Source organism: Epinephelus fuscoguttatus, linkage group LG19, assembly GCF_011397635.1.
Source record: "Epinephelus fuscoguttatus linkage group LG19, E.fuscoguttatus.final_Chr_v1".
Classification (NCBI taxonomy): domain Eukaryota; kingdom Metazoa; phylum Chordata; class Actinopteri; order Perciformes; family Serranidae; genus Epinephelus; species Epinephelus fuscoguttatus.
Window position 1 is genome coordinate 16,569,247 of NC_064770.1, and position 14,873 is coordinate 16,584,119.

Genomic DNA, 14,873 nt, shown 5'->3' on the forward strand with positions numbered 1-14,873 from the left:
AGGTAACCAGTCACTCACACATACAAAAAGACCCAAGCATACACAGGGAGACATTCAGCCCGTACTTACAAACACAATCTGACTTGTGAAAAGAAGCAAGAAGGATGCAGATCCCAGTGGAATGGAGTGAGAGACAGAGGGAGCGAGACAGAGAGAGAGAGAGAGAGAGAGAGAGAGAGAGAGAAAATGATGAGAGTGGGTGAGTGTGAGAGATACAGAGCAGCCACTGGATCTGTGTGTGCGTGTATGTGTGTGTGTGTGTATGTGTGGTGAGTTTGTGGTGCTGGATTCTCAGGCTTGGCTTTTTATACGGCGGTAGCAGCGGAGCCCCCCCTCCCCTCTGCTCCCCCATCGAGTGAGAGGTTGGTGTGGTAACGTCCCCTTCTCTCTCTCTCTCTCCGGCTCACTCAGAGGAAGGACTCTCATCACATTGCATTTCTTTCTAACACTCTCCTGAACCAGCGAGGAACCAGCACGACCCCCCCTGACCATCTTACTCCCCCTCTTTCATCCTTCTCTCTTCTTCGCCCCTTGCTCTCCTCCTTCTCCCCACTTTTGATGCCATTTCTCACTCCCTTGCTTTCTCCTCTCTCTCATCAGCATCCAGACTCTAAAAATAAAGATGGAGCTGTGGAAAGACAATCTTTTTTTTTTTCTTTTCCTGGAGGTGGGTTCTAGAGATTCATGCATATATGTGCACAGACACAAGACAACACTTAAATCTGCTTTGCCAGGAAATGCTAGCAGCTTCTCACTCAAATAAAAAAAAGGTGCTAATTATAAAACTTAATGCCAAGAATTCATGAGCCAACAGCTTGAACTGTATAATGCAAATTAAAAATGCAACCACACATGTAGGAGAACTGTTTGAAAACTTTTTTTAATGATCTTATCAGCACATTACATAGGGCCACTAAAGGGTAAAAGCAGCCAATCCATCCTTCTGCAAAGGGCCCCTGACATTGACTCTGCTCTGCTGTTATTTTATTCCCCCCTTTGCCTTTCCCCCGTGTCAATAACCCTGTTTCTCCACCTGAATGCGCTGACACCGTTTCTTATTGGTGTCTTTTTTTAGGTATTGATTTCATGGTTTTTATCAAATCAAGGGTCCTGGTTGGGAGAAAAAAAAATCTATATGCAGCAGTGATGTCATTTGTTTGACATTTTCATCCCTTAGAGTGATGAATGGTAAAGTAAGAAAGCAAATGACAAAGTCTGTAGATGGCAAACAAACATAGTCATCATGTGAAATATGTGTTTGCGGAGAGGTTGGTCTTCAGTGTCTCTGGTCCTAATACAGTTCAAAACACAAAATGGACAAATAAATCAAGCTGGATGGAGAGAATATGGCACGTCCATGTCAATATGAACCGCCAACTGGGGAAAAAAGTGTTCATGTCAGCCTCACAGAGGCAACGGTAGAAACAGCAGAGGCGGATTTGCACTGGTATCTCTGGCTTTGAATCACAAAACTGAAGCCAATACAGCTGGTAGCTCAAACACCACACACAATCCAATGAGCAGTTCAAGGTCACAGAGATCTAAATTATCGGTTTAAATATTCAGTATGTTAAAATCATGTCTGAAAAGTAACGCTCTGGAGCTGCTTGTTCATAGTGGATTTGAAATTCACTAGAAAACAGTGCACAACAATGCAGTGGTTAGCACTGTCGCCTCACAGCAAGAGAGCTCCTGGTTTAAACCCGCTGGCTCGCTCGGGCCCTTTTGTGTTTGTATGTTTTCCCTGTGTTAGCGTGGGTTTTCTGTAGGTTCTCCAGCTTCCTCTCACAGTCCAAAGAAATACACTTTAGGTTGATTGGTGACTTTAAATTGCCCGTAGGTGTGAATATGAGCATCAGTGGTCGTCTGTCTGTTGTTGTTTTTTTTGATCAGTGGGCCATAGTGCCTTCGAGGAATAAGAGTCTACTGTTTTTTTTACTGATCAGTTCCACCTCTCTGTTTAAACTTGTGCTAATCAGTGAAATCAGATGGTGCAGTCATTGGTTTGAATAAAAATCTGCAGATTCTTGGCTTTCCACATCACACGGTTGCCTATTCCTGGCTCAGATAGGAGTGTTTGTGCCTGAGCTGGACCAGGCTCTTGTGACGGATTGAGATGGATCAATGAGCAGGATGCCTGACTATTTGTCACCACTACACTTGACGTATCACCAGTTATTTTGCTGCATTTCTCTCTCTTCATCATCATTAAACTTCAGTAGCAAACTGATGGCATCACCAGTTGGTTGTCTAATTTATCACTGAGCAGAGTCTGTGAGACATACCCAAATAACTGGCACACCAGGTGTGCCTGCAATGCATATTTGCCTGTTTTGTTTTATTCCTCATAACAGACATGGAGTTTGCCTATATGAGGGAGCACACAAGCCCTAAATTGGTTTTGGGGTTTGTTTAGGGGGCCATTGTTTGTTCTGCACACCTGTCGGCTGTAACTGCCAGTGAGATCACTGTGCCCCAAATCTCTAAATCTCTGAACCACAGAGATCAATGCACACCAGAGAGGACAAACAGAGCGATAGCGATGAAAGAGAGATGAGAAAGATTGGGAGACAAGCAATAGCAAGGCAGAAGGGGGGCAGAAGGTGCAACATGGTGAGGGAGTTAACTGCCGTGACAGCTGAGCTTTATATCAGTGGAGCTGGTTTGTTTTGTTTGATTTGTTGGAGCATATAGGGAGAGAATCCATGAGTATCAGTGACAGTCATGGTAACGCGTTTTAATGGAATTGACATGTTATGAAACTGTGAATTACTGCATGTGGAGGAAAGATTTTCAAGATCTGAGTTGCAATTTTGTGATGTCTTAGAAATGTCAGATTTTTTAAACAGTTAAGGGGTCACATGAGTGGACTCTGATTCTGATGACGTGAGCTCAACATTCGCTTTTGCTCTCTGTATCAGTCCAGACTCGATGTCGCCCCAAACACTTTCCAAAATTTAGAATCCAATCGGGGCAAAAAAGGAATCGGGACCATAGTTGACAACATAAGCAGCCAATCAGGGACTGCATTGTAGTTAATGACATAAAGGCCTCTAGTTTCGCAGACCAGGTGAGGCAAAGGCGGAGGCGGAGGTGGAGGCGCAGCGCACCTGCACTTCACCAAATGGGTGTGGCCAGGCGTATTTTGCAAGTTTGGCACACCTGCGTGCTGACGCAGCTACTCCTTTATCCCATCTCCAAATATACGGAACTGCAAGCAGACCTCCACGGGCTGACAATGCAAAGGTAGCCTGGGAGGAGGTCACCACAATTGTAAATCAATTTTGCGTTTCTCTCCTGCGCGCGTGCTCTCTCTTTCTCTCTCACAGTCTCACTCTGTTTCTTTTCTTTTGGCTTTTCTAAGATGACAGATGATGAATATATTCTCCCTATCTGATGCTGTGGCTGTTTGTGGTTGACTGAGAGGGATGTGAACTCATTAGTTTGCAGCTGTGTTAATCAAATCAGGCTGGGTTTCCATTACGCGTGCCAAACGTGCCAAACGGTGCCAATCCCCTTTGATCTGACATAAGATGTGACGGGACAGCCGATATAGAGATACATGTGCTACAGGTGCTAATTGCAGATAGTTGCATTGAATAGTGGTTTTTGTGGGTATTTATTACATTGTTAATGTGCCTGACATTCTGGAAACCTGCCTGTGAGGTTTTGGTGATGTGTGCGCACTGTCCACCGGTCAGCGGAACTTCCGCTACACTGGCTGCGCTTTGCCTGTGCTGACAGTAGACCTGGTTTCAGCTGGCGAGCTTTTAGTGCACCTTTTGGCACAAAACTGTCACTGCGCCAAGCTGGATCTGTCGACACCTCCCCCTGCTGCGCCGCCACACCCATCTCAGCGCACCTTGGTCTGCCAAACTACCAAACTGAGCGAGCCTCGGGTTGCGCTGCTCAAAATTAGCTCTGCATGGGGTTTGCCACCCTGCACCACCCTGCACCACGCTGGGAAACTAGAGGCGATTATGTACGCTGCCACTTGCAGAACAGTAATGGCAGCTACCAAATCAACAATGGCTAACTCTAACATTAGTAAACACTGCAATAAGTGAAGTTATTGCAGAAATAGAGTCAACTCGAAAAGCACTCAGAGAGTGCCGACCTCCGCCACTCTAGGTGTAGGTGATATTTCCTCCCCCTCTGCATCAGATTTTGCAGCCTGCATCACATTTAGGTTATTTGCATCACTGTCATTATAATGTTTTGTATGCCTTAACGATGGAGACACTGTGGTGTATTTATTTCGTTTTTATTTTGTACCAACACAGAATATGTTTTTTTTTGTATTTTTCACTTTCTTTTTTTCCAACACAGAACATTAATTTCAACTTAATTAATTACAACAATATTTAGCAAGTAGAACAAGTGCTTTCCGGCCACCAGATGGCGCTATTTTCACTGTCTTTAGAAATTGGAATTACTGCTGAGGCTGTCAGACGATAGACTTTATTTATTATTTTATCCACTTTGCTTCAGCCGATCACCACCAAAATGTTATCGTCTGTTCCTTGTCCCATTATCCACCTTTCCTGAATTTCATCAAAATCTGCTCATAACTTTTTGAGTTATTTTGCAGACAAACAGACAAACAAACAAACCAACAGACAAACAGACCAATGCTGCCGAAAACATAACCTCCTTGGCAGAGGTAATAACACTTGCCAAGTTTCTCTGAGGAAAAGACGTTTTCGCTATTCTTACGACTGGCAATAACTGTGTTTATCAACCGGCTCCATGGCTAATGAAGAAGATGTTTTATAGTGTTTTGTTACGCTGATTGGCTGAAGATGTTTGTCGGTCAAGGCGAGTACTTCTGCCCAGTGAAAGTGTTTGGGGCAGCAGCAAGTCCAGACTGATACAGAAACAGATACAATACTGATACTGATACAAACAGAAAGTTGCGCTCACGTCTTCACGTCTTCAAGATGGTCTTACCAGGCTGTCACATGAGTGGTGCAGAGTTAAAGTTCCCGTCTACCGTGAGGTTTGATACCCAGTCATGGTACTTAGGGTGTGATACATTCCAGCCAAACCGGACAAAGATTCTCAACCTTGTTGTTGCACTGGTTGGTTGTGCCATCGCTCAACGGGGAGCAACTGTGAATAGTGAATAGAAACATTTTTAAATTCATAAATAATTTGTCTTTGTATGGTGTTAAATTCACAGGTGTGGTAATTGATCCGGTAACTGATCCTGATGAACACAACACTGACATATCATCATCTTTTAAACTTATTTGGTGAACAAAAAGTTCAACGAAAAGTTAATTTTGTACACATTCAACAGTCATGAAGCAACATGAAGTCATTTTTTTTGGCCACCTGATCAATCAAGGCCAAACAGTCATACTCCTTTTAGCTTCTTTTATGGTCTCCACCAACTCCTGAGGGGAATGTCTATCTCTTTAGCTGCTAAATGCTCTACTATATTCAACAACGAGTTGCTAACTGTGGGGACTTGCAGAGGTGGATGTCAGTTCTCTGTGGATTTGTCGCCATGAGCATCTCCTTAAGTCACTCATTTCGAATATTATCAGCCCATTAAATGGCCATTATCAGTTGTTATTAGTAGCGTTTAATGGAGGAGGAGGCGAACTGCACCTACCTGTAGGCCAGAACATGTACATTCAACATTTTGAAATAGTTGCTGTTTCATTAGGTTTCATTTTGCTTTAGTTTAGGCACCAAAGCTACTTAGTAAGGCTTAGGATAAGATCATGGTTTGGGTTAAAATAAGTGCATTTGTTACATTACTTAAAGAGGCAACATATAGGAATCGGGGTTTTTTTAGCTTGTCACCACCTAGCATCAGTGGTGTTGCGTCGCACTGTCGCAACAACCAAATTGACCATGGGGATCAGAGATCATAAATAAAATGTAGGCTGTAAAGCCACCGGTATACCTCTATATATATGTAGAATGAGACAGTGTGTGGACACTCTACTAAATAAATGAGTAAAGAGACCGAGCAACAATTATCAGATTTATCCGAAGAAAAAACAAATAGTAATGCAAATAATTATACCAGAATGCACAGTACCAGTACAAACAACTCACAGTAAATTATACCAATATGTACATGTAAACAGTATGGAAACGATGCGGCCGGTTGGAGCTGAAATTGAATGGGACTTAACCTAACTTAGCTTGGCGATGTCTGTAGCTGCCTCTGTGAGAAGAGAACCAGTCCTCTCTCGTCTAGCTAACATTTAGCCGTGTTACTTACTGATCCATGAGAAAGAAAGCTAGCTGGACATCGGTTTTGAAGCCTCTTCGGTCACAGAGCTCCCTCCATCTCTTTAACGCCTGACTGAGGTTTACTCTTGTTTTTCCTCTTCTTTTATCACTCTCCTTTTTTGCTCTCCTTTGCCTCCTCAGACAGAGGAGCTCATCTCCAAACTTTGTCCGTCTGCCATTGTGCTCCTGACTCAACTATCTCATGCCCAACTCCTCATAAGGACCGGCTCCAGTCCCTGATTGGCTGACCGACCAATTTTGCAATACATGACGCGTTTCCTGCCGTAAAGCAGATTTTTTCCGTGAAATTTTGGCACCAGTGGCAGAAGCTTATTGCAAAGCCACTAAGTAACCTATGTAAATGCTGATAGTCTGATTTTACTGTGGCCACTACACTGTCCCACATTATTTTCATAATGATATATTTACCTGGGTGAAAGTTGTTGTGTGATCCATCCATTCACCCCAACCTCTTCCCTACATGGTCTTTGTTACTCTTTATCCCAACTTGGATGTTGTCTCTCCTTATATCTTGTCACCTGACTTCCTCCTTTGCTCCTGTCATAATCACTATGTCAACTATATGTCGTCGCCTACAATAAATAAATATATGAGGTAGAATATGGCCAAACCTCAAATTTGTGCTCCCAATGCAACATACAACGGTTCATATGATACCTAACGAATTAACACCCCATAAATGATGTTATGTATTTAGAATAAAGTTGCATAGGTTAGGTTTAGGCAAGTTAAGTTACATAGGTTAGGGTTAGCAAAAGAAACATGGTGACGACTTAACTTGGTTTTACATGGTTCCTGAATGCTGGACTCCTGTGTTGTTTGACCCATCCACTGATGCAACCTGCCTCCTGATGCGGTCCCTCAGTCCTTATACTACCTCCAGTTTTCCTTCCATCTCAACACTGGTCATATAATCATATCCTTGACAGTTGCATGGGTTACATACAAATTGTGGTGCATTACTTTTCATAGGTATATGTCCAAACAGTGTATGAAAATAGCCTGCCCAATGACAACTGAAAATATCCATTTAATGGGCTGATGACATTCAAACCAGGTAGTCATTTGATCCATTGTTAGTGTCAAGGTATTGATTATACGGGAGCTCCTTTAAAGTATTTCCATATTTTAAATATTAACAAAGTCATCCTGAAATTCCAGCAAGTATTTTTTCTCAGACAGATATTCTTATTATTTTTTGAAACAAATAATTAAGAAGGTTTAACTCTCTTTGTTTACAAGAAGACCTTAGTGACCACATTCCCACTTACTGCATGCCCACTGCCTCAAAATAGACTTCACAACTCGCTTCTTTCTACCACCTCTAACCCTGTCTGAAATAATAATAAGAAAATCATTGTACATGCAAGGAAGAAGACTTCTCTGCTTCTTCTCAAACCCATTTTAATTAATTCTTCAGTCAAACTCAACCATTAACCTTAACACCTTATTTGAGTGCATGTCAGGCTCCAAAATTCATCTGCACACGTCTTGGTCAGAGTATGGTGAAGACACAAAATATATAATGACTTAAAATTTTTATTGTAGCCAGTAGAAATGCTAATGAAGTCAGTCCTACAAAATAAGACATATGTTGTAAAACAAGGGACATTTTTAGGCATTTACTGTTATTAAAGACAAGCTCAAATAGGTTTAATACAACACAGCTGATCGTACTGTGATGAAAGAGGAAGCTTTTGAAATGCAATAAATGAGCGGATGCGAGGACAAGGCAAGAACAGGAAACCACAACCTCAGTCACAGTGTGTCCAGGCATCAGCCACATCCAAACACACCTCAAACGCTTTTAATCACTTTGTTGTTCTCCCTGGTTACAAAGAGATGGAGAGGCAGAACAAATGTGTTTCCAAGTGTTTCAAAAGTACACAAGGGAAAACCACAAAACATGGAAGAGTGAAAAAAAAGACTTTCAAGGATTTGATTTTTTTTTCCAAGAGAAAAGTTTAACAGGTCAAAGAAACAAAACAACATCACAAACACACAAGCAAACACAGTAGATGCCTCATCTCTAGTTGAGTTTGTGTCTCTGATTGCTTCCCTTGTGTTGCTCCTGGCCGAGGCTTATCAAAGAGCTCCTTTCATAAGTGCCAGGATCAAGCCACTGCTGTGACTGCTTGGCACCCACTGAGGTAGTTTCGAGATGGGGAGGGGAGGAGGGGGGAGGCAAAACAAAGAAGGCAAGGCAGAGGAAGTCAAAAATTGAAGATGGTGAGCGAAGGGGAGATGGCGCATTTGTGCATTTAAAGGAAAATAGGAAAGGAAAAAGGCTGAGTTCGGAGGGGAATTGCCCACGGCTTCTGCAAAGTGTCTGTGGAATAAGGGTGTGCATGCGTGTGTGTGTGTGTGTGTGTGTGTGTGTGTGTGTGTGTGTGTTCATGACAGAGAGAGAATGGAGAGGAGGGCAATCTGTGAGTCTGGGGAGGAGTTGTTTTATATATGTGCGGAGAAAATTAATATGTATTTGCTTTAAGCCTTCTCTGCCTCAGTGATTTCTTGCTGACGCGCTCTATAATGCACAGAATATCCAGGTGAATGCAGAAACAGTGAAGGACATGACTCCAGAGAAAACCAGCAACACACACACACACACACACACACACACAGAATACCCTGAGGCCATGTGTTCCTCCTCACTACAGCAGCCATGGTTCTATCAAGCCTGACGTCTGCTCTGTTTACTAAAGCATGTGACAGCGTTGCATTTTTACAAGACATAATAACTCTGACTTTGCCAACCAGTGCTCATCCACTTAAAGGTGAGTCAGCCTGGTGTTCCTTGACGCTTAGGGGTTCATGTTTGCACGGCAGACCCTGATACCTAAGCAATTACCACACACTGTAACCACTTTGCACGTTATGTCACATGTGCAGTCAAATCAGCTTTATTGCATGCACTTTTCGGTACAATGAGCTGATTACAATAGCATGCTCTATATGAAAGATTATGAAATATTTATTAGCTGATTACACAGACATGCTATCAGCATCCGCCAAGACTAGGATACTGTACACCCAATTTAGTGAAGATGTTCAAGGTAGCTGAATTCTGTCACCCTTGAACATGGCTTGATCTTTACTCGCTGTTTACACATTGTCTTCTCTTTCCTTGACTGAGCAGCAGAGCTCCGGGGAAATTGCTGTTTAACTCTATGTCCTTCCAATCTGCAGAATGAAGAGAAGTGAGAAAGCACAGACTTGCTCTGTGACTGACCTGCTGCAGGGCTGGCTAATATATCCAGGTATCCTAATGAATGTGTATGTGTGATTCATGTGTGCGTTCCATCGGTCTGCCTTGCCTGCGGCAAGCTGGTTGTGGCTTCACTTGGTCTTGACTCCTCTCCCTCCAGGCTCCCAAATGATGGGATGACCTTTCCACCTCAGCCAGGACTGCAGCGTCACTCACAGCATGAACTGAAAACTCATCTCCTCGCTGAACACTTCGCATCGCTCTCCACTCCACCTTCCTCCTTCACTTGCATCTGATTTGAATCCTGCCTTACAAGAAAGGTCAGAATTCTATAGTCTTGGGATCCATCATATTTGCAATATTCATAGTACCATACCAGCTATTTCCAATTGTCATGTAGTATTGTAAGATATTCAGGAATTTTATTTTAGTCTCACAGTACTTAACACTTGACGACAGGACTCTACTCATTTTTTAAAGCTGTCATTGGTAAATTGTATTAAAAAAAAAAAAAAAAACAGCTAAACTTTTCTTACATTTACTGAAACTATCACTATATTGATATAGCCCTTAATGAGACGGATAATCTGTGAAAAAAATCATACTCATCTGTCTTGTCTACTGCCTCATAGTGTTTCTTATGGCCTTACCGCACATGAACCCAAACAACCAATGAGAACTGAGGAGTCTCTAACACAGCTGTCAGTCATGTCAATCATTGCTCATGAACTGCAGTCAGACTTTCAAACTAGGCAGCGCTGATCAAATATGAATCAAGATTCTGTTATTGCATTGCCTGCTTCCCACCTCAAATGTGTTCAGAAACATATTTTAGCTGTTAAGCTGTAACATGAGAAAGTTGGTTGAGCCGGGGAGCCGCGCTACATACAACAGTTGACCATTTCCAACATGGCGGCCAGGTCATGGTTTCGGAAACATATTTTAGTTTACTGTTCATTTATAAAATGAGGAAGTTTGTGACTTGGCTGCCATGTTATGCAGACCAACTTCTCATTATACAGCTAAACGGTACAATAAAATATGTTTCTGAAAACTTTTGAACTGAGAAATAGACAATGCAGTGACAGCATCTGGATTCATATTTGATCAGTGCTGCCTAGATTGACAGTTCGACGGAGGTTAACATGTTTTGACTGTTTTTAATATGTTTGACAGCTGTGTCAGATACTCCTCGGCTCTGATTGGTTGTTTCTGCCACTGCAGTTGATTCTAGCAAATGCCATTAGTAGCAGTAGGTAGAGGAAGAGGAGGATTTTTTACATAGACTATCTCGGGAGACATGATGACACCTTTACTTTAGGATTTTTCAGTGAAACATTTTTGTTGCTTTCATCAGAGTAAAACAAAGAGTTGCTCTATGTCAGTTGCTTAGAATAAGTAGTAATAAATGTATTTTGATTCTCACCTTTCCCTTGCTTCTCTGACCAGATCCTCCATATTGCTTCAAGGTCATGAAATTCAGTTTGTGCATATTTTTATGTGTGTGTCGTCCGTGGATGAGTGATGACTTTGGGTCGTATGTCGACCTGGGTGGTCCAAAATCTGTCAGTGGTAACATCTGTCAGGTGTTACTCGTGCTTTGATTTTAGTTGTGAAAGTAAATCATTTTAATTAGCTAATGTGTAAAATGTGTTAAACAAACAAAAAAAAACACTATGGAATTGTGATTTTAACCCTGAGAGTGTGAAAGCTATCTCTGTGCTAGTGTTTCTTGGAACTCCACACTCACAGTGTTAATTGAACATTTTATGATCCCTCTGATAAGCCATTAATACACAACAACCTGGTACAATAATTGGTACAATAAACAGCTTGTTAAATAACTATTACTGAACAAACACAGCACTGTAGAGTCTGTATGTTAATATTTCTATGTTTGAGTGATATTCAGTATAGATAAGTGAAGGTTTTTTGTATTACTCTGTTTGTGTTTTTTCTTTTTCTTGTTTGACCCAGGGGAAGTCCCAGGGTGGTTTCCTTCATCCAGGCATTGAGGACAAGAGCTTGTCAAAACCTCAGCAGGAGTCCAGTGAAGGCTCTCTGTGGCCTGCTCTTGCTCCCAGCATGGCACGGCTGCAGCACAGAAACCACAGAGGAATATTCTGTCCTCAGGAGAAGAGGATCAAGCTTCTGTGAAAGAGACAACTTCAGAGGTGAGGTGCAGAGTGTTCAGAGTTAGGAGTTAAGTCTCCATTGTTCTATGCAGTTATTACATAAAACACATACTTGTGTCTTTTGTTTGTAGTGTGCGTGTAGGAAGGTGTACTAGCTCAATAATATGATTGTCTTAACATTAAAGAGACAGTTCACCTCAAAATCAAAACTATATATTTTTCCTCTTACCTGTAACACTATGTATCAATCTAGATCGTTATGGTCCGAGTTGCAGAATGTTGGAGATATTGCCTTTTCTTTCTTTTTTTTTTCTTTTTTTTTAAGATATTTTTGGGGGCATTTTTAGCCTTTAATGGATAGGACAGACAAGTGTGAAAGGGGGAGAGAGAGAGAGGGAGTGACATGCAGCAAAGGGCCACAGGCTGGAGTCGAACCCGGGCCACTGCGACAACAGCCTTGTACATGGGGCGCCTGCTCTAAGCCACCGACGCCCTGATATTGCCTTTTCTTGAATAAAACTACAGTGCGCTTGGCTGATGGTGCTCAAAGCAACATCCATCCATTCATTCATTTATTCATTCATTCATTCATTCATTTACTATAACTGTTTATCCTGTTAGGGGTCATGGGGGAGGGGGCTGGAGCCTATCCCAGCTGACATTGGGCGAGAGGCAGGGAACACCCTGGACAGGTCGTTAGGGTATTGCAGGGCTGACATCTACGGCCAACTTAGGTCCCATTTATACGACAATGATTTCAACTGAAAATGGTAAACTTTAGTTGCGTTTTGGCCGATCGTTTACATGACAGCGGCGTTTTGGGTGCCTGAAAATGCAACATTTGAAAACGGGTTCCAGAGCGCAATTTTTTGGAAACGGCACCGTCTCCGTTGTCATGTAAACTTGCAATATGCAGTTCCTCTGAAAACGGAGACTTTTCGCATATGCGCGTTGCCCTTCCAGTCACTAGGCATGCGCGAGAAAGTCGACCATCACAACAACAATGGCGGACTCCCGAACTCTGCTTGTGCTGCTCTCCCTATTGAATTTATCAACACTTCCCATCATAGTGTAGATTTACTGTAGCAACTCCACCTCGTCATCCATCCAGACAAACGTTCATGCGGTTGCCATTTTGTTTGTTTATACATCGCCGCGCTGTAGAAGGAAGCATAAGCGTCACACCGCCAACTACTGGCCTGGCATGTATACTGCAGCGTATTTGTCATTTTTGCAGATCTGTATGCACGGCGATTGTTATCAAAATGTTATCGTCTGAACGCAGAACTTTTTTCAAAACAAAACTGAGAAACGATTCTGTTTTCAGTGGATCGTTTTTGTGTAAACATGGCCTTAGAGTCACCAATTTACCTGCATGTCTTTTGATGGTGGAAGGAAGCCGGAGAACCCGCAGAAAACCCACACTGACACGGGAAGAACATGCAAATGCTCCCCCACCCCAGGTTTGAACCAGGAAACCTCTTGCTTACCACTGTAACACTGTGCTGCCACTCAAAACCCTCAGCAGTAATGTCTCTCTCTAGAAATCATCAACCGGTTACTCAAGAAACTCGCAGACTTTGTTGTGAGCAGTTTCTAGTGGGAACTATTTGCTCTCTACCGAACCACACTGGTCAGCCATATCACTGCACAGACAGAAATGTGCATCTTTTTATGGAGGACAAGCTTGTGCTCATGACAGGGTGAGATGCAAACATTAACGGCATCCTCCCCTGTAACATTAGCTAGCTCAGTGGCGCTAGGTGAGCTAATCCACCTTATTTTTCACGGAAACACGGAGGCAAGACAGAGTGCAGCCAGCTTCCGTTTTTTTGTGCGACACTTCCGGTCCAGCACTCGTACCACTGTGTAAATGGGAATCGCCTTGTTGTTTACCTTGCTGAGTTTAGCTATATATATGTATATATCACATTTTTCACGTCACTATATAACTAATCTAATCTGATGTTTGTAAAGGCTATAAACACAATGACTGAACAAACATTAGTATTAGTATTTTCTCTGTGTAATTAATAACGTGGTTATCGTAGATTAGCTGGGCTAACCGTTAGCTGTTAGCCGTTAGCCGTGTCTGTAATAACTCACTAAACTCACAAAGTGGCCCGTGAAAAAAATATTTTCTCCAGCGGATGTCTTAGTTACAGCATGACTGAGCTAACTGGAGTAGTTTCATGTCATATCCGACAACGGGAGGCTTTTAACGGATGACGATCCTGATGTTAGCTTTGCTGCTAGTGTTAACGTTAGCTGTCCCTGTCAGCTGCAGCCACTGATGCTTTCTAGACATCGTCATTTCCCAAAACTGAATAAATACCACACATAGCAACACAAAACTGCTTTGCTAGCTCAATCATGTTGTAACGGCTGGATGGTTGATGCGTACATGCTGATTCAGGTGCTATCAGAGCCGATCCGCGCATCACTGTGGCTTAATGATCAACTCAGTCAATTAAAACAACCCGTCCTGTGTTAGGAGTGTAAGTCGCTGACAGAAATAAAGAAAGAAAAGGGGAAAAAAAGATAGAAAAGCAGCGTGCACCTCACATATTTATTTCTCACAGTTGCGCACACGTTTGGCTGGCATGCAGAAGCACCGTCTGTGTGTCGAGGGTGCGAGCCGCAGCTTCAGCTGCTCAGGTAGAGAGGCTTAGCCCGGTGTGTTTTTTCGCTGATTCGGTTCTGCAGGTTCTCTGCTGGTACACTGGAGACGGGGATCAAGCACTTTGTCTCACTCGGGATAGATTGTGCTTTTTTGGTTCATAGTTTATGATTGACGTGCGATTCATTCGCGTTTAGAGGGAATAAATTTCCGTTATAACGGAAACGTGGGCACAGTTATCTATACAAAATACACAGACTAATAACTAACTGATTGATTAACATAAACAACTGAAAATTGAAAAAAAAAAAAAAATAGCTTGCACCGTTAGCTCTGGTAAGGGAAAGCATGAGGGAAAGCGGCTGGCCGGAAGTCACGCACAAAAAAACGGAAGTTGATCACTATTTACTTCCGTGTTTGAAAATAAGGTGGATAATAGATGCACGCTTCCTTTTGCATGGTGACGCAGTTGGCGGATGTACTTTGGTAAAAAGAAAAAAAGTTATTAATAGAATTATCTTGAGTAACCAGGTCATGATTTCTGGAAAGAGACATTGCTGTTAATTTTTTCAATTTTTTGGTGCTTTGAGTACCACAAGCCGAGTGCCATCTAGTTCCATAATATTCGAGGGAAAGC

At 42.5% G+C, this 14,873-nt stretch overlaps 1 long non-coding RNA gene across 1 annotated transcript in view; it reads left to right on the top strand.

The window, feature by feature from the left end:
- The window catches only part of LOC125879366 (uncharacterized), a 30,183-nt gene that overhangs the window by 137 nt on the left and 15,173 nt on the right, over nt 1–14,873 (top strand). The window contains exons 2-4 of the long non-coding RNA XR_007447859.1: nt 9,463–9,533; nt 9,642–9,801; nt 11,459–11,655. This is a non-coding gene — a long non-coding RNA (uncharacterized LOC125879366). The remainder of the gene's footprint in view (nt 1–9,462; nt 9,534–9,641; nt 9,802–11,458; nt 11,656–14,873) is intronic.